This window comes from Echeneis naucrates, chromosome 2, assembly GCF_900963305.1.
Source record: "Echeneis naucrates chromosome 2, fEcheNa1.1, whole genome shotgun sequence".
Lineage (NCBI taxonomy): Eukaryota > Metazoa > Chordata > Actinopteri > Carangiformes > Echeneidae > Echeneis > Echeneis naucrates.
Genome location: NC_042512.1, coordinates 4879564 through 4897765, shown reverse-complemented (window position 1 = coordinate 4897765; position 18202 = coordinate 4879564). Strand labels below are relative to the sequence as shown.

General features: G+C 42.2%; 12 non-coding genes across 12 annotated transcripts; 7 read left to right on the top strand and 5 right to left on the bottom strand.

Annotated features, from left to right (window-relative positions):
- Positions 1-329: 329 nt before the first annotated feature.
- Positions 330-401, bottom strand: trnaq-cug (transfer RNA glutamine (anticodon CUG)). The gene has a single exon. It is a non-coding gene; the product is annotated as a tRNA-Gln (tRNA).
- Positions 402-1659: 1258 nt separating this feature from the next.
- On the bottom strand, positions 1660-1731 carry trnae-uuc (transfer RNA glutamic acid (anticodon UUC)). The gene has a single exon. It is a non-coding gene; the product is annotated as a tRNA-Glu (tRNA).
- A 1843-nt stretch (positions 1732-3574) lies between these two features.
- Positions 3575-3647, top strand: trnaf-gaa (transfer RNA phenylalanine (anticodon GAA)). The gene has a single exon. It is a non-coding gene; the product is annotated as a tRNA-Phe (tRNA).
- A 1813-nt stretch (positions 3648-5460) lies between these two features.
- On the bottom strand, positions 5461-5533 carry trnaf-gaa (transfer RNA phenylalanine (anticodon GAA)). Its single transcript has one exon. It is a non-coding gene; the product is annotated as a tRNA-Phe (tRNA).
- A 1861-nt stretch (positions 5534-7394) lies between these two features.
- On the bottom strand, positions 7395-7468 carry trnai-aau (transfer RNA isoleucine (anticodon AAU)). The gene has a single exon. It is a non-coding gene; the product is annotated as a tRNA-Ile (tRNA).
- Positions 7469-8498: 1030 nt separating this feature from the next.
- On the top strand, positions 8499-8580 carry trnas-cga (transfer RNA serine (anticodon CGA)). Its single transcript has one exon. It is a non-coding gene; the product is annotated as a tRNA-Ser (tRNA).
- An 857-nt stretch (positions 8581-9437) lies between these two features.
- Positions 9438-9509, top strand: trnap-agg (transfer RNA proline (anticodon AGG)). The gene has a single exon. It is a non-coding gene; the product is annotated as a tRNA-Pro (tRNA).
- A 167-nt stretch (positions 9510-9676) lies between these two features.
- Positions 9677-9748, top strand: trnaw-cca (transfer RNA tryptophan (anticodon CCA)). Its single transcript has one exon. It is a non-coding gene; the product is annotated as a tRNA-Trp (tRNA).
- A 25-nt stretch (positions 9749-9773) lies between these two features.
- trnap-agg (transfer RNA proline (anticodon AGG)) lies at positions 9774-9845 on the top strand. The gene has a single exon. It is a non-coding gene; the product is annotated as a tRNA-Pro (tRNA).
- A 5116-nt stretch (positions 9846-14961) lies between these two features.
- On the top strand, positions 14962-15035 carry trnai-aau (transfer RNA isoleucine (anticodon AAU)). The gene has a single exon. It is a non-coding gene; the product is annotated as a tRNA-Ile (tRNA).
- Positions 15036-15389: 354 nt separating this feature from the next.
- Positions 15390-15461, top strand: trnag-ucc (transfer RNA glycine (anticodon UCC)). Its single transcript has one exon. It is a non-coding gene; the product is annotated as a tRNA-Gly (tRNA).
- A 2428-nt stretch (positions 15462-17889) lies between these two features.
- trnak-uuu (transfer RNA lysine (anticodon UUU)) lies at positions 17890-17962 on the bottom strand. The gene has a single exon. It is a non-coding gene; the product is annotated as a tRNA-Lys (tRNA).
- Between the last annotated feature and the right edge of the window lie 240 nt (positions 17963-18202).

Here is an 18202-nt window from a genome sequence, read left to right as displayed (position 1 = left end):
GGACGAGCACAAAGTTTCTATTCATGTGTCTGAGAAGAAAAAATTGCTGCCATATATCTTCTTGTGATGCCATTAAAAATCAAACTACACAATAAGTTGAAGAGAAATCTGACAGAGCTCAAACATGATTGACTCAGCAGGGCATTTACTTTATCACTACTGTGTACTCAGATCTGAGGAAGAGAAAATGTCCTTTGTGGTTTCAGATCTGTTTGACTCAAACATCTATTTTGGCTGATGCCAAACTAACTTTGGCTCTCTATGACAAAACAGGTTGTCTTCATGTCAAGGGAAGTTCAGTAAGTAAGTTTCAGAACCTGGTAAGATTCAGGTTCCACTGAGATTTGAACTCGGATCGCTGGATTCAGAGTCCAGAGTGCTAACCATTACACCATGGAACCAGGTAGGTGTGCAACCATATAGATGTGAACGGAATTGTAGTCTTTGAAAAGTGTTGACTAAAATACCTTTGTCCCCAAACACACCTCACAGCAGGAGAGGTGGAAGAAAAGTGGTTTTTGTCAGAAGTGGGATTTCACAGCTACCAAAGTCGTGCGAACCAACTAGCAGACAATTGGTCACCTACCAAGATAAAAATATATATAATCACGCTGTGCACGTGCAAATGAAGATCATTATATGCATCATAATCATGGACCAGCAAAGATGGTGACAGATAGAACATCATGTTATGTCAGCACCACAAAAGTAGTACAAAGCATCTAATCTTTACTGTCTTGTAAACAGGAGATCCTGGGTTCAAATCCCAGCAGTGCCTTGAGCTGAATGTTAAATGTTATAGATATAACAGACACAGCTTTAGTTAATAATGAGAATTTGGTGGTTTCAACCTCAAATCCTTGAACACTGTCTGGTTAATATGTTTCGGTGATATTAGACTTCTATGGACCGTTTTTGCAGAATCAACAACTAATAACTCCACAATGAGACTGTGTGACGTCACTGGAGATCAAAGGCATTTCCTGCCTTTCATTGATGCCCCACGCGACACAGATGGATACGTCACACTCTCACGTTCGCTTCAAATGAATGAGTGCATGCAGTTTCTGTAGTGTAGTGACCATCATGACTCTTAACAAAGTTTGTCTCCTGTTGAAAAGGGTCAATCACCACATTTCAATCTGCTCAACAGCAGGGTACAACTCAGACAGACTAAAGCCAGCTGAACACCGACGATTCAAACCCACGCGTGCAGAGCACAATGGATTAGCAGTCCATCGCCTTCACCACTCGGCCACCTCGTCATGAACCCAAGGGTACATGTGATGGCAAAAAAACATCCATTGGGAAGAAGCTGCAGCAGCTGAACAGGGACTTGAACCCTGGATACTCAGATTAAAAGTCTGATGCTCTTCAATAAGAGCTGACTTCATTTTCCAAGCTGCCCCCTCGTGGTCATTTGATACACTGCAGGTGGAAATCTCAGTACCTTTTAACCACCACAGCCGCTTTGACAGAAAGTGGATGTGGTGGTTAAAAATTACACAAAACTCCAGAGGACATTGCAACCTGAGCAGAGTGGCGCAGTGGAAGCGTGCTGGGCCCATAACCCAGAGGTCGATGGATCGATAGATCAGTGGTAGACGTTCATCAAAATAACAGGACATGCTCGTGGTAGGTCCATTGCTGTAAAGTAAATTCCCATACCGGGAGTCGAACCCCGGCTGCCTGGGTGAAAACCAGGAATCCTGACCGCTAGACCATATGGGACTCCGAAGTGCTCAATTTAGGCTCCAGTCTCTTTGGAGATGTAGGTTCGAATCCCACCACTGCCAGTTGCCCCAGCTGTGCGGTACGCTCGACCACTGAGTTACATCCCCTGCATGGTGTGGTAGCTTTAGCAACTTTAGCTAACCAGATGGCTTCTGAGCTCCTGTGACAGCTAAAACACTTTAACGGTTAAGGAGTTAAAACACAGCAAAACATACTGAATGATAAAAATGAAGATTTGAAGAAGGAACTGAGCTATTTCAGCTGGATGCCCCTGTTAATGCTGGATGTTCTGTTCACCATCCACTTCTCCAAAGTCCCACAGTGGAGGCTTCAAATTCACATCTCTCACAGTGTTATCATGACAAGAGAAAGAATATTTGGACAGACTAAGGTGAGCTGAACACAGATGAAGAAGGGATTCTAACCCACGCGTGCAGAGCACAATGGATTAGCAGTCCATCGCCTTAACCACTCGGCCACCTCGTCATGTTTGTTGTCAAAAAGATGTGGTCTGAATGTTAGACTGATCAGTGGTTCTGCCTTGAGTGGCCTTTTGCACAGGAAGGTCAGAGAGTGTGCTGTGTCTTTTTAACACACAAACAAAGAAATGCATACTTGTGGATTCAAAAGATTATATCAGGGTCTGACCTTTTCCTGTTCCATCAGTAACCATCAAAGGAGATGCTGATTCTGTGATGTCACAAAGGTTCTAATGACATCACAGAGATCAAAGGCTCCTCCCATTTTTTTTTTGTGCCCCAGTGGCCTAATGGATAAGGCAATGGCCTCCTAAGCCAGGGATTGTGGGTTTTAGTCCCATCTGGGGTGGTTTACAGCAGAGTGGCGCAGCGGAACTGCTGTAAGGTGTATTTTGGGGACAAATGTATTTTATATTTTGTGCTCTCCATGTATGAGTCCTTTCTATCCACAACATCTAACATTAGGAGCAAGGCACTGCTGGGATTTGAACCCAGGATCTCATTATTTACACACAGCACATTCAGGACATTAATGTGACAGTTTATTTTATGCTAAAGAAAATATTTGTCACAGTGGACTTGGCTCATCATATTTTGCTGACTAACTGGTATTGGAATGGTAAGCTCCTTATTTTGGCCTTCTCTTGTTGCCGTATCTCCAAAGAGCTAAAGTCATGCATAGAAAATTAATCTTAATGACCTGACAACAACTTTGAATGCAGATACAACACATTGATATATGGACCTGAAGTCAGACGTTTAGGATTACTCTACCTTGAATAGCAGGCTGCAACATGGACAGCTGAACACAGAAGACAATGAGATGTGAACCCACACACAGGATACAGTAGATTAGCAGTCCATCACCTTAAACACTCTGCCACCTCAGCATGCAGCGACCTGGACTGTGTGTGAATAGGCGGATAGTTAACTGCTCACATTAATGTATCTATCAGCAATGAAGGAGAGAGTCGTCGGCCACCTCGTCATGTTTGTTGTCAATTTGTTGTCTGAATGTTAGACTGAGCAGCGGTTCTGCTTTGAGTGGCCTTTTGTTTTGATGAACGTCTACCACTGATCTACATCCTCTTTGGACCTTTACCTAACCACAGAGGTCGGTGAGCTGTTGTAGCAGGTGAAGAGAGAAACTGTCTGATGAATCCTTCTCTCTGCTCTGAGTTGGTAGGTGAGCATCTGTTTTGGGTGTTATTCTTAATCACTATCACACTGAATCAGATGGCAGAGGTTCCACTGAGATTTGAACTCAGATGACTGGATTCAAAGTCCACAGTGCTCACCATAAGATCATAAGATTTGTGCTTTATCTGTCACAGAACATCCAGCAGAAATGGAGCCATCCAGCCAAAATAGTTCAGTTGGGAGAGCGTTAGACTGAAGATCTAAAGGTCCCTGGTTCAATCCCGGGTTTCGGCATCAAAGGTGGTACCTGAGTGAGGTTAAAGCTCAGGTTTTTTTTTTACCTACATTTCCAATATTCTCCCTCCTCTTTCAACCACAGCATGAAATATTGTGAGGGTGGATGCGTCACGCTGACTGGTTGTGTGTCCAAAAGGCTGTCAAAGACGTGTGGAAGATCGCAGGATTTTTTCAGATGTTTTAATGTAGGACTCTACAGCCATTTTCCAATCATTAAAATCAAAATGTATTCTTTAATTAAATGTTCCTAAACTTCTATTAAAGGCAGCATTATTGCAGCAGTCAGCACTCTATGGTGGAGGTCATGAGAAAAAAGTGGGAGGAGGCTTTGATCTCTGTGATGTCATGAGAACCTTTGTGACATCACAGAATCAGCATCTCCTTTGATGGTTACTGATGGAACAGGAAAAGGTCAGATCCTGATATAATCTTGTGAATCCACAAGTATGCCTTTCTTTGTTTGTGTACCAACAGCCTGAGCTCTGGTTCTGACTTTGTTTTGATGAACCTCATTATTTACACACAGCACATTCAGGACATTAATATGACAGTTTATTATATGCTAAAGAAACCTTGTTCAGACTCATGATGGTCAGCCACGTATGTTGGGGGTATTTTCAGATCCAAAATACATCCCTGTACATCAGAGTGGTGCTGTGGCTTAGTTGGTCAAAGCGCCTGTCTAGTAAACAGGAGATCCTGGGTTCAGTGTCTCATTGATAAAGTTTAAGGTTGTTGAGTTAAATTCATATAAGTTTCATTAAAAGGACACAGCACTCTCTCTGACCAGTCACTTAACTGCACAGTCTTCATGTCTCCCAGCAGCTCCTTGTTGCTAAAGTCAGATGTTGTAGAAAAAAAGTACTTCTGGGTTTTCATCAGCTGTAGGTTACAACAATCAACATTATAGATATGACAGACAGAGTTCTCAATGTTTTCCTGTTAATCAGTGCTGCTGAAAATCTCATGTTGTGTGTATAAATAGCAGAGGATGGTTTCGATCCATCGACCTCTGGGTTATGGGCCCAGCACGTTCATCCTCCTCCTGGTCTATAGACCAGTTGGGCACCATTGGCATGAGATCTACAGGATCTCAAGTTAAATTGTAGACACACAGTTAAACTGCAATGGCAGGGTTAGTCAACTGCTTAGAAGGCAGCTATGCTCACCACTATACCACCATTGCATGCAAAATGGTGAGCATCCACTCTGAATGGACGTGAAATGGTACCGTTTGTTTGCGCTGTAAAAATTCTTATTTGTGCTGCTGCGGTTTTATCGGTGTTAGACATTTTAATTTCTGGTGATGAAGTCACACAGCCCCCCATGTTCTCCGAATGGACCCAAAGTGCAGTTGTCACCAAATTTATCAAACAGTAATGTCAGATGTCAGTAATGTAAGATGCCTTTGTGCAAAATTACTGCCCGTAATAGGACAAATTTTCATAGTATGCTGAAGATCCCTCACCGTAAGTATCCACTAAGTCATGACATAGCTCACTTGGGAGAGTTTTAGACTGAAGATGGAAAGGCTCCTTGTGTTTGGCATCAGAGGTGGTCCCTCATTTCAAAATCATTTCAAAATAAAAGCCGGTTTAGATTATTTTATTTGTACCTTTAGCTCAGATGTAGCAAAGCACAACAATGCTGTCAATAAGGATCTTTCCCATTTGGGTTACTTGAAGTGATGGTGGCCACTGATGCGCATCCAACCTCACAATATTTCATGGTGTGGTTGAAAGAGGAGGGAGAACATTGGAAATGTAGGTCAAAGAAACCTGAGCTTGAACCTCACTCATACCACTTCCAATGCCGAAACCCGGGATTGAAGCAGGGACCTTTAGATCTTCAGTCTAACGCTCTCCCAACTGAGCTATTTCGGCTGGCTGAGCCCACTGATGCTGGATGTTCTGTTCACCTTCCACTTCTCCAAAGTCCCACAGTGAAGGCTTCAAATGCACATCTCTCACAGTGTTATCATGCCAAGAGAAAGAACTGACTGATTCTGACAATGGGACATCACCATGGCCCAGTGACCACGTGGCCTAATGGACAAGGTGTCTGACTTCGGATCAGAAGACTGAAGGTTCGAGTCTTTGTGGTTGGGAAGTTATGTATTACAGGTTATACCATATTTAATGGCTCTGGTGAAACCAAAGTGGAGGAAAGGGGCAGTGCAACTGCTGTAACATCAACATGTAGTGGCAGTGATCAGCAAGTTGATGAATGTAGATGGTGCTGAAAGGAGCACATCATCTGCAAAATCCTCCAGATACTGACCTGGAACCCCTCCTCTTCACGGCTCTCAAAATTATTTTAATAAGAGTTTGGTCTAGACCTGCTCTATATGTACTTGACGTAACTTCATTATGATGTTTTGACGTGAGTTTAAAAAAAGAGGCCAAAACATTTGGAGTTTGCCTTTAAGTGGACTTCAATGGCTGCTGTTTTGTCATCACATGTACACTTGTGTTCACTTTGGTAATTTGGTAGGATGACTACACAGGATAAATTGCTCCAAGCTGAGTGGATAATTGAGAGATCAGGGTGTTGCACAAGATAAAGACTTCCCATGCTTCATTGTCAACGCTGAAGATCACCTGTAAGGAGAGTGGAGCAGTGGAAGAGCGCTGGGCCCAAAACCCAGAGGTGGATGATGGAAACCATCCTCTGCTCAGGCAGTGATCAAATAATAAACAATGTTCTACGAAAAGGGCAATCACCAAATTTCCATCTGCTCAACACAGCCACAACAACTAGTTCACTTGTTTTTTTATCCTTTCATTTTCCCTCAGCAGACCTTCTTCTGCTGTGTTGCCGTTATTTTGGCTTCCATGTGCGATCTTCATCCTCTTTGGCATGATGTTTGTGTTTGTCAGTGTGTTTCGCTGTAGTTCTCCTGTGCATGTACTGTGATGTGACTCTGTCTGCCAGCTGGTATTTACATGGAATTATGGGGAGCCAATGACATCACAGTCACTTCAAAGGCAACTGAATCATTTCAAAGGCGATGGAATCTTGTCCCAGTAATGTCTTATAGAGCAGAAGACAGAGTTTTGTTTTTTAATTATGTATTATATTATCTTCTACCCACGTTACCAGGCATTGTTTCTTAAGTTAAAGCCGAAATGAGAGATAAAAAGATATTTAGTAAACTTCAAATTGTTTATTCCCTTCACCTTTAATACACCTCTGACCAACCACAAAGGGACTCCAACCCACAGCCTTCTGATCCAAAGGCAGACTACTCATCCTTTAGGCCACGTGGTCTCTGAGTGTGACTGACTTTAATGTCCTGTTGTCAGTTTATCGTCTGTTCCATCGTCTCTACCAGCACTTGACTGGATCCATCTTGATCACTGAGCTACATCCCCTGCATGGTGTGGCAGCTTTAGCTTCTGAGATCCTGCGACAGGTAAAACTTTTGAGTGCATAAATAACCAATAAAAGTGTTTTTGTCTTGTATGATAAATGCAATGTGCATTTGTGCTCCTTAGTTTTGGGGTTTGCTTCTCACTCTGGGTGCCATGAATTTTTCTCCCCTCATGGATTGTTGGACTTACAAAGGAAATGATCAATCTGCAGTCTTTGCTCTGATCATTGTAACTTTGTGTTATTGTTGTATCTGCTAAGTTAAGCAGCACTTCTAATGACCACCAGGGGCAGTTCCACTGGTTGAAAAAAGACTTCAGGCTGCATTGAAGTATATGGAGAGAACAACATGAAGTTCTGAGATGCTGCTTATGGCCAGTATGGGGATTGAACCCATGACCTTGGCGTTATTAGCACCACGCTCTAACCAGCTGAGCTAACCGGCCTGTGTGACAGTATTTTTTTTGGCTTATTTTCACAAATCAATCTTAAATAATTACATAGCCTATCGTAGCTCAAAGCTTTTGATCCAGTGAGACATTTATAAGCAGTTAAAGCACATTGAACAGAACCTGTTGAAGTCAGAGAAGCCTTCCTGAATTCATGTTGTCTAACTTACTGACACTTGAATAGTGGAACTGCAGACAGTGGACACATCATATGAAGGGCTCCTCTGGGATTTACACACAGAACCTCTTGCACCCAAAGTCAGAATCATACCCCTCGATCAGGGGTCTGCAACCTTTATTTATTTAACCTTTATTGCCATTATTTAGGAGGAGTCTTTGATCTCTGTGATGGTGGTGACCCCCAAACAGGACACAACCCATTTCCACCAAATTAAAACCCGCTCAGAGCCACAAAACTTATTTGGCCACCTAATTGAAGTGAGGTGCCATATTCCATCCTAAACAGGAAACGTTATAGCTGTGTGCTGTACCTGTGCTGCTTTGTTCTGAAAGTCCGATCTCACGCTCCTGTCTGCAGAAGTCTGAGATCATAACAGTGAAAACGTAACGTTCTCCCCCAACCTATCAATGATCTGGAGATCTTCATGTCTCCTTCTGGTCCAGCTTCAACTTTGGTTGAGGAGGTGAAACCAAGCAAAGATCCAGATAGCAGATACCAGGTCCATCCACAGCTAATGATCAGCTGAAAGCTAAAGGAAACAGTCAAAGCTCCATACACAATAACAGTCCTGCTTCTGTTTACCAAAAGGCTCCAAAGCCCACCGAGGGACCTGCTGTGTTTAGTTCACTTGTTGCCGTATCTCCAAAAAGCTAAAGTCTTGTGGAGAATGTGGGCATCGATCCCACTACCTCTCACATGCTAAGCTAGCGCTCTACCATTTGAGACTCATGGTTTCATTATTTCATAGATCAGTGTCACCTATCACTATCGTCTATAATGTGAACCAGCTTTTTTAGTTTTTTGTGTTTTATTTTGTGTATTTCTACTTTTCTTGCGGCTCATGTAGTTGTTGTGGCCGAGTGGTTAAGGCGATGGACTCGAAATCCATTGGGGTTTCCCCGCGCAGGTTCAAATCCTGTCAACAACGGTTAGTTGTTTTCATGGACCAAGTTTCCCACTTAGAGAGCTACAGAGCATGTGAGAGAATGTCTGTAATTGGCACGGCATTAAAATATGGGAGAGCTGAGTGATGTTGTTAGGACTCATCTTAGAGAATCAGAGCACTAACTGGTGCTCAGTTTTCATTATCAAGGTCGATGATAGCGACACACTTTTAGTTCCACTTTCGGGGGAGAACTGCAACACTGCAACAGTGTTTCTGCAAACAAGGCGAAAGAGGAAGCCTGACAAAAAATTTCAGATCATGGAAATTGATATAGACGATATAATGTATCATATAACTTGAGTTATAAGTTCAGGAAGTTGTGCATTCACCACTCGAGAGTTTTTCAGATGTGCAGTCAGTCTTCCTGGAATTCAGATATTTTTTTAAAAAGGTGGCTTATATGTGAAAACATTTTACCTCACTATCATATGAAGAAATATCACAAACCAGATGTGGAGATCAGATGAACTTCTCAATGTGATGATCAGAGAGCCTTTAGATTTCATCATCATATGATAGAAACATGTTGGTTTTTTTATGAATATATTTGAATTAGTAAATGGCAGAGAGGCCTTCAGGAAACAGAGAGAGAGAGAGAGATGACCTGCAGGATCAACCCCTAGCTGGTTGTTCAATGAGTCAAGTTGAAATAATTAATTGAATTTCATCTGAACTCTACTGCTGTCAGAAGCCTGAGTAGCTCAGTCGGTAGAGCAACAGACTTTTAATCTGAGGGTCCAGTGTTCAAGTCCCTATCACAGCAGTGATAGGTGATACTGATCTATGAAATAATGAAACCACGAGTCTTTCATTTTCAAGGCCCATTTGTGGGCCGTTGTGGCTCGTTGGTCTAGGGGTATGATTCTCGCTTAGGGTGCGAGAGGTCCCGGGTTCAAATCCCGGACGAGCCCATCTGTTGTCTTTCATTCAATACTCCGATAACATACTATAATTACTCTGCTGCTTTTTTCTGAAAGTCCTATGTCAGTATCCTTCTGGATGTGCTTTTGTGATGTGTCAGAGCTCTTTCTTCCATTCTATCCTCCAAATGTTTGGACACAGTTTTGTCATTCCATGTGACTCTGTGGTGCAATGGTAGCGCATCTGACTCCAGATCAGAAGGTTGCATGTTCAACTCACGTCAGGGTCAGATCATCTGTTCATTTGCGCTACATGGCTCGTTGGTCTAAGGGTATGATTCTCGCTTAGGGTGCGAGAGGTCCCGGGTTCAAATCCCGGACGAGCCCAGTTGTACTCAGACAGTTGTACTGCCCCTTTCCTTTACTTTCACCAGAGCCATTAAACTAAAAGTGTGGTGCGCGTGGTACTTACATGACAGTAACCTGCAGAGTGATGCCGAGGTTGTGAGTTCAAGCCTCACCTGGAGCAGCTGATTGAGCTTTTGGAAGAAAGTTGGTATCTTGTTGAAGCACCTATGGTACGACAAACTTTGGATAATGAACAGCTAGCTGTTGCTAAAAAGCCGTTAGCAGAGGATGGCTTCGATCCATCGACCTCTGGGTTATGGGCCCAGCACGCTTCCGCTGCGCCACTCTGCTCATAGCTAGTTGAGCTGCAGCATATAAACTCGAATCCCATCACTGCGGAATCTTCGGAGGAATGTCATTCCTTCCTTTCTTCAATCACCAGGACAGCAGATATTATCAGTGATATGGGGGGTGGGGGATAAGGAAGTAGTTTGAAAGTCACAAATGTTACCTTAACTTGAGCACTAACTTGACTGTTGAATTCAGTAAGTGCTACTTGTTGGGGCAGTGCTGACTGACAAAGACAACAACATCTTCTTAGAATACAATACTGATCATTTCAATTATGAAACACAGACGACTTCCTTTTGTACAAGTGCTTCTCTTTGCAGTTGTCCTCTTTGCGTATAAGGCTCGAACTCATGACCTTCAGATTATGAGACTGACGTGCTGCCTACTGCACCAAATGTTTCAAGTGACCCAAATAGGAAAGTTCCTTATTGACAGCATTGTTGCGCTTTGCTACATCTGAGCTAAAGATACAAATAAACTAATATAAATGGGCTTTTATTTTGAAATGCTTGTGTGGTGCGACTGCTCTTGTTCTTTCTGTAGCTTAAAGCGTTAACGAGTTGAAACGCAGCAAAACATATTAAATGATAAAAGTATAAATACAAATACAGTAAAAAATTGGATGGTCCATGGTGTAATCGTTAGCACTCTAAATCTGTCACTCATAACAGTTTTAGATTTAATTAAACAATTCAAGATTGTTGTGTGTGTGTTGTGGATGAAAAATCTGCATAAAATGGGAATATGATTGCTTGACAATCAAGGGTTAGGACTGAAAACTCTAAAGCCTGAGGGTTCTTGTGGTGAAGAGAAAAGACAATTGTAGAGTTCTTACCTGAGTTCTGGTGAATATTTATTACAGGTGCTGCAGGAAGACGCCAGTGAAAGCCAGTGAAAGACGATACCAACACCAGGTGGGCTGAAATGAGAAACATCACAGTCAACCAGAGTTCATGCTTGCGTATGAAAACATGCAGGTTTGGCAGGGGGCACCCAGATTTGAACTGGGGACCTCTTGACCTGCAGTCAAATGGCCACGCCGTTGATGTGACATTATGTTACGGCTTCAGCTGGCGTCTTCACTGTGGCAAGTGTCTTGTCAAGATCCTTCAAGTAACACAACCAGACAGCAAACTTCACACTGTCATTCATCTGTCGTTCATAACATAACAGCGGGCATTGTGCACCATGCAGGGAATCTACCTCAGTGGTAGAGTGCATGCTTTGCATGTATGATGCCCCGCGGCCCCTGTCATCTCCAGCGTTGATAATGAAGCATGGGTCTTTATCTTGTGCAACACCCTGATCTCTCAATTATCCACATTGCTTGGAGCAATTTATCCTGTGCAGTCATCCTACCAAATTACCAAAGTGAACACAAGTGTACACAACAACAGTCCTGCTTCTGTTTCCCAAAAGCCTCCAAAGGGAGGGACCTGCTGTGTTTAGTTCACTTGTTGCTGTATCTCCAACAAAGAGCTGAAGTCTTGTGGAGAATGTGGGCATCGATCCCACTACCTCTCACGTGCTAAGCGAGCGCTCTACCATTTGAGCTAATTCTGCAGCCTTCAGCACATTTTCTCTAAACGAACCCAAAGTGGTACCGTGATGCATATACTGATCTTTATTTGCATGTGCACAGTGTGATTATATATAGTGAAAGTATCTCCAGGAGTAAAATGATTAAATCACTACCTCAATCTCAATTGACAATCTCTGTATTATATCAGAGGCCCTTTGTGGTGCATATACTTTCTTTATTAGCATTTGTATCTGTATACACACACACACACACAATCACACACACCACGTTTTCCAGCCCTCATGGTTCTTGGGGAATCCATACATGTGGAAACCCTTCTCGGACTGATTGGAGCATCCAAACGCTGCACTCCTACATTAAAACAAACCACTTTACCAGAGTAAAGTGAACTAATTTTATACATTTTTAACTCAGTTTATACACACTGGATGTCCCATCATGAGACATGAGTTTATCAGCAGCACTGATTAACAGGAAAACATGGAGAATGTTGTCTCTCATATCTATAATACTCATATCTATAACACTGCCAAACATGCAGTGTTTGGCAGGGGGCACACACAGCCCATCACTGCAGATCAGCAGGTCTGACCGAAAACATACTGTAAAGTATAAGGTCCCTGCTTCAAATCCTGGATGAGCCCATCATGTTACGTTGCAATCACAAGTCCCTGACTGCCAGGGTTCTTACTGAGGTTTGTCTTCTGTAAAAAGAGGTCAATCACCACATGTCTTTCTGCTAAACACAGCACCAACCACTAAAACACAGTTTCTCTTCTCCAGATGCTGCAGGAAAAGTTTTTAATACAGGAACTGATGTTTTTCTTCAGTTTGTTTAAGTGATGTGCAGGAACTCCACTGAGAGCGAAGCACTGGTGGGGTTTGAATGCAGGATGTCCTGTGACACAGACCAGGAAAGTTGGCCTAAGATGGAACATCTTAAGTGGAGAATGGCCAACGATACATGAGGGGAGAAAGATGAGCGGCATTAATGACCTGGCAAACCACTTTTGTCATTCAGTAAGACATTTACAATCACTTGGAGCAGATTCAAAAGAACCTGTTCAAGTCAGAGAACTCTTCCTTAACTCTTGTTGCCTGAACACAACATTGAGCAGTCCACTGCAGGAACCTGCTGAGTTCTGACTCCCCCCCTTCAGATGAGATGAGGAAAAAAAGAATATTCATACATAAAGAAGATAGAATGTTCAGGCATATAAAAAAGAACGTTCATGTCCATAAAAAAGGAAAGAATGTCCATAAAAAAGAAAGAATGTTCGGGTATATAAAAGAAGAATGTTAATGTCCATAAAAAAAAGAAAGAATGTTCGTGTCCATCAAAAAAGAAAGAATGTTCGGGTATATAAAACAAGAATGTTGATGTCCATAAAAAAGAATCTTCGCGTACATAAAAAAAGAAAGATTGTTCAGTTATATAAAAGAAGAATGTTCATGTGCATAAAAAAGGAAAGAATGTTTATGTCCATGAGAAAGAAATAATGTTCATGTATATAAAACAAGAATGTTTACGTCCATACAAAAAAGAAAGAATGTTCGGGTACATAAAAAAAAAAGAATGTTCGTGTATATAAAACAAGAATGTTGATGTCCATAAAAAAAAGAAAGAATGTTCGCATACATATAAAAGAATGTTGTTGTACATAAAACGAAAGAATGTTCTTGTATATAAAAAGAAAGAATGTTCACGTACATAAAAAAGACAGAATGTTCAGTTATATAAAAGAAGAATGTTCATGTGCATAAATAATCCTCCTTTGAAGCTGCTTTGAAGAATTTCCAACATCACATGTGATTCAGATGTAAACACAAAGGCTGCCTCACTGTCACCATTCAGAACAGCTGTGAAGATCATTTGATTGATCATTCATTGATTATTAATGATCAGCTCAGAACCAAACAGTGAAAGAGTTCTGCTCTCCAACACTCTGATCCCTCAATTACCGCTCAATATTATCCTGCTTAGTCACTCGTCACTCAGTCTTGTCTAACACTCTGATATTTCACGCTGACTGGTTGTGTGTCCAAAAGGCTTCAAAGACATCTTTCTGCCATTCTCTCCTCCAAACCTTTGGACACAGCATCCAGGTTTCTCATAAGGGTTAGGGTTTGTAAAGTTTGTACTGTGTTTGGAGGAAGAAAATTTCATGATTTGGCAGGAGTCATGACTTTGTGGGATACTTAGGATGAGGTATCTTCAGCATACAATGAACATTAGTCCCTTTACTGGCGGTAACCCTTCAGATTATGAGACTGACGTGCTGCCTGCTGCACCAAACGAGGGCTGGAACCCAGAGAAAGTAAAAGAGTGAGATGGAGGAGAGCTGTCAGTGTTTCAGTATAAACATACATCATACAGAGCTGAAATCAGAAAGTACACAGTCCACAGAAAGTCTGACTTCCTGCCTCCCTCATGTAAAGACAGAACAGTCAGTGAGTGTCCCTCATCTGTCTCTGTGACACAATTATCAATGTTTGGCAACACCAGAGGAAGGTTAGTCTTTTCTCTACATTATTCACAGTAATGGAACTTTCTTGTCTACAAAACACTGACCCTTGTTCAAAGTTGCAGTTTGGCAGGGGACACTCAGAGTCTAATGCTCTACAACTGAGTTACACCCCCCATAAACACACACAGCCCATCACTGTAGATCAACAGATCTGCGCAGGACACCTGGTCAGATACAGGGAGAGTTCACTTCTGTCACTCTGGTTAATGAGACATTAGAGAAACATGCACGTGCTCTCCCCGTCGGGGAATCGAACACAGGTCTTTTCCATGACAAGCGGAGATACTGTCCACTATACTAACGATGACCCCGCATGTCCCTGAGACATGCGTTACCATCAAGGAGCTTTAACTGCTTACACTCTGACTTCATTTTCCAACCAGTGGTCATTAGATAGACTGCAGGTGGAAGTCTCAGTGCTTCTCAGTACTCAGTACTCAGTAGTCTCAATAAAATTTATGGTCCTTAACTTATCAGATACAATAATAACACAAAGTTACAATGATCAGTCCAGTCAGACATTTCTGTGTCTTTCTGTGCATGCGCTCATCCATTTGAAGCGAACGTGACTTCAACAGGTTCTGTTCAATGTGCTCTAACTGCTAATAAATGTCTCACTGGATCAAAAGCTTTGAGCAACGATAGTAGATGTAATTATTTAAATCTGATTTGTAAAAATAAGCCAAAAAAAAAAAAAAAAAAAAAAAAAAAAAAAAAAAAGCACATTCCCACAGGCCGGTTAGCTCAGCTGGTTAGAGCGTGGTGCTAATAACGCCAAGGTCATGGGTTCAATCCCCATACTGGCCACAAGCAGCACCTCAGAACTTGGTGTTGTGTTCTCTCCATATGCTTGAATGCAGTCTGAAGTCTTTTTCCAACCAGTGGAACTGCCCCCTGGTGGTCATTCGAAGTGCAGCTTAACTGATCAGATATCAGAGTCTGGGGTTCATAACCCAAAGATAAAGTTAAATTAATCATATCCAGAATGAAGAGCTCAATTAGAATAACATTTATTTTAAACATATTGATAAAACAGTTTGATAAATTTGGTGACAACTGCACTTTGGGTCCATTCGGAGAACATGGGGGGCTGTGTGACTTCATCACCAGAAATTAAAACCATTTCGCGTCCATTCGGAGTGGATGCTCACCATTTTACGTGCAATGGTGGTGTAGTGATGAGCATAGCTGCCTTCCAAGCAGTTGACCCGGGTTCGATTCCCGGCCATTGCAGTGTGTCTACTGTGTGTCTATAATTTAACTTGAGATTGTGTAGATCTCGTGCCAAAATCCTCCAGCTGTACATCTGTTACTCCAATCTCTCCAATCTGCCTTTCACTGTCTGACTGTGTGATAAATGAGGTGTGCGTAATTTTTAATGGCATACAAGTCCTGGTGCTGATGGCTCATTGGGGTAGGGGTGTGATTCTTGCTTAGGGTGTGAGAGGTGCTGGGTTCAAATTTCAGATAAGTTCATCTGTGTCCTCACAGTGATCATGGCTGCTGATGTGTCTGCTGGTGGGTGTGTTGATCAGTATGTGGGGAGTGTTCATTAGCCAATCAATGACCAGTGTCAGCTGGAACATGTCACACGCTGTTATGACTCTTACCAAAGTTTGTCTTCTGTGAGAAGCTGTCAGTCACCAAATTTCCATCTGCTAAACACAGCACCAACCACTAAATTACTGTTCCTCTTATCCAGATACTGCAGGTAAAAGCTGTAATACAGGAAGTGATGGTTTTCATCAGTTTGCTTCAGTGATGATGCAGGATGACCTTCCTCAAAGGTTTGAAGTGATGTGTGAGTCTGAAGAGCTGCTGCCTTTGATACCTTTGATGGCTTCTTTGGTCACATTTGCTCCCTTTGTGTCTGACAGAGATCCTGAACCTTCCCATTGCTGGATGTACTCCTGTGATGTGTGTTGGCCAATTCATTTCAAATGTTTCTAAATCTGTCAGGTCATTTCACATCTGTGTTCTTTGATCTTATGGTTAGCACTGTGGACTTTGAATCCAGTCATCTGAGTTCAAATCTCAGTGGAACCTCTGCCATCTGATTCAGTGTGATAGTGATTCAGAATAACACCCAAAACAGATGCTCACTGACCTCTGTGGTTAGGTAAAGGTCCAAAGAGGATGTAGATCAGTGGTAGACGTTCATCAAAACAAAAGGCCACTCAAAGCAGAACCGCTGCTCAGTCTAACATTCAGACAACAAACATGACGAGGTGGCCGACGACTCTCTCCTTCATTGCTGATAGATACATTAAAACATACTGTGAAGTATGAATCACAGCACTGCTGGGGTTTGAATGCGTAGGGTGCGAGAGGTCAACACTTGTGCTCCTCACAGTTGTGTGATGGTGTGAACAGTGTGAACATTTTCCAGCCCTCATGGTTCTTGGGGAATCCATACATGTGGAAACCCTTCTCGGATTGATTGGAGCATTCAAACGTTGCACAGCCAACCATGGTATGATACTGATCAACAAAATGTTAGTTGTTACCAATGAACCATGACACAACTGAACATCATCTGTTTTTTTTTGTTTTTTTTAATTTTGGTCTTTTAAAAGTGTGGGCGGTCAAAAGTCGACCAAAACAACTTTGTCTAGACAGGATGTCTATGTTTAGTTCACTTGTTGTGAACTTGTGGGATCTTCATCCTCTTTGGCATGATGTTTGTGTTTGTCAGTGTGCTTCGCTGTAATTCTCCTGTGCATGTACTGTGATGTGACTCTGTCTGCCAGCTGGTATTTACATGGAATTATGGGGAGCCAATGACATCACAGTCACTTCAAAGGCAACTGAATCATTTCAAAGGCGATGGAATCTTGTCCCAGTAATGTCTTATAGAGCAGAAGACAGAGTTTTGTTTTTTAATTATGTATTATATTATCTTCTACCCACGTTCATTATTCTAATTGACCACTAGCGTTCAGTTACAGTCTATTGGTGTAACACATCATGGATTCTAGGTCTCCCACATGAATGCCTTTTATACCAGGCATTGCTGCTTCAAGCCGAAAAGAGAGTGAAAAAAATATGCAGGAAATTTCAAGTTGTTAAATCCCTAACCCTAACCCGAACAAACTTTTAGAAACAGCTAGCTGTTCGCGATCTATGGTTGGTTATATTTGAAAATGGTGTCATTACAACCGTAACAATGCTCCACTGCCACTCCACCAATCAAATCAGATTTATTCGTATAGTGCCAAATCACAACAACGTTACATCAATCATCTTTACATAAAGAGCAGGTCTAGACAAAACTCTAAAATTATTTAGAGACTCAACAGATCCCCCGATGAGCAAGCACTTGGTGCCAGTGGCAAGGAAAAACTTCCTTTAAGAGGCAGAAACCTCAGGCAGAAGCAGGCTCAGGGGGGGCGGCCATCTGCCTCGACCGGTTGGGTTGAGAGAGGGAGAGAGAGAGCTGACACTGTCCTACCAAAGCTAGCATTAACTTTTCTGTTTCCTCACCAGAGACTGGCAGCTGGACACGTGTCAGGATGGCTCAGTGGTCTGAGGTAACAGACTCTTTCCTGCAAAAATGGGCCTTGAACATGAAAGACTCATGGTTTCATTATTTCATAGATCAGTGTCACCTATCAGTGCTGTGGAGTCTATAATGTGAACCACTAAAGGGAAGAAGCTGCATCACCTGAACAGGGACTTGAACCCTGGACCCTCAGATTAAAAGTCTGATGCTCTACCGACTGAGCTACTCAGGCTTCTGATTGCAGCATTATTCAGATGAAATTCAATTAATTATTTCAACTTGACTCATTGAACAACCAGCCAGGGGTTGATCCTGCAGGCCATCTCTCTCTCTCTCTGTTTCCTGAAGGCCTCTCTGCCATTTACTAATTAAATTATATTCATAAAAAACCAACATGTTTCTATCATATGATGATGAAATCTAAAGGCTCTCTGATCATCACATTGAGAAGTTCATCTCATCTCCACATCTG